Source organism: Sciurus carolinensis, chromosome 16 (genome assembly GCF_902686445.1).
Source record: "Sciurus carolinensis chromosome 16, mSciCar1.2, whole genome shotgun sequence".
In the NCBI taxonomy this organism is placed as follows: Eukaryota; Metazoa; Chordata; class Mammalia; order Rodentia; family Sciuridae; genus Sciurus; species Sciurus carolinensis.
This window is the reverse complement of record NC_062228.1, coordinates 22396286-22397550: the sequence shown is the minus strand read 5'-3', so window position 1 is coordinate 22397550 and position 1265 is coordinate 22396286. Positions and strand designations below refer to the sequence as shown.

The following is a 1265-nucleotide window of genomic DNA, read 5'->3' as shown; positions in this document are numbered from 1 at the left end:
AACAAATAATGGCCACCCAATTGGAAAAGAAAGTGGAAACTGCTAGAAGAACTATAAATTACCTGGAAATATAAATTACCTGATTTGATCATTTTACCCATTGTATACATGTATTGATTGATCACGCTGGACTCTGTAAGTGGGCACAATTTTTATATGTCCATTAAAAATGCAAAAAGAATATTGGCAAGATAAATGTTGGTAGAAATATAAGATGTTACAATAACTTTTGAAAACTGGTGGTTTTTTAAAAATATTTAAGCATCATATTACCTGTTTCACCAATAAGGAATGGAAGAAAATGTCCAGACTAGTCTTGTACTTGATGATCACAATAGCATCACCCTCAATAACTAAGAACTCTAGTCAGCAAAAAAGTATTCAAGTTTAATGAACTAACAACATGTTTTATGTTCCCTCAGGTGGAAGAAAAAGGAGAAAGAAAGGAAAGAAGAGGGGCTGGGGAGATAGCTCAGTCGGTAGAGTGCTTGCCTTGTAAGCACAAGGCCCTGGGTTCGATCCCCAGCACCCCCCCAAAAAAAAAAAAAAGAAGGAAGAAAAGAAGGGTAAAAGAGAGGGAAGAAGAAAGAAGGTACTTATATATCGAATGTAATTCTTATACCGAATAAATACACAGAGGCTGAATTGACGACAAAGACGTGAAAAATACATTTGGAGGTGAGGCAAATGTCAGCATTGAATGTGGTGCTGCTTCTATGGGCCTGTTACATCTGCACAAACCCACTGTTTATACCATTTGAATGGATGCAATTTCTTATGGCATTTTATAACATAACAGAATTGATTAAATATGAACACCATGAATTTTGGAACAGAATTTTATTACTCTATTCCAATTTCTTTTCCCCTTATACCACCCCAGGAAGAGATGTAAACCAAAATACCACCCCAGGCAGAGATGTATATCAAAATACAAATGAATGACTGAAATATTTAACAGGGCTTTTAATACATGAGTTTTGTACATAATGTACCTTTACAAAAAAAAGGGGAGGGGATGAAGAATAAGGTCAACAACCAGAAGGACAGAAAGCTCAAAAGAGAGAGAAATGAGGTAAGTAAATAACAGAAAAAAATGAAGAAGAGAAATTGAGACTGCAAACGACTGCAAATAATTTTACATATGAAGTTTCAATCCAAAATTTAGTGATTTCTATTTTTGAGTTAATGCTTTCAGCTTTTCCAAGGATATGATACAGTATGGTCTGTACTGACTGATAGTTGGGTTCTCAATGATTGAAACT

The 1265-nt window shown here is 34.8% G+C and overlaps 1 non-coding gene across 1 annotated transcript; it reads left to right on the top strand.

Annotated features, from left to right (window-relative positions):
• Positions 1-461: 461 nt before the first annotated feature.
• On the top strand, positions 462-536 carry Trnat-ugu (transfer RNA threonine (anticodon UGU)). Its single transcript has one exon. It is a non-coding gene; the product is annotated as a tRNA-Thr (tRNA).
• Positions 537-1265: the final 729 nt, after the last annotated feature.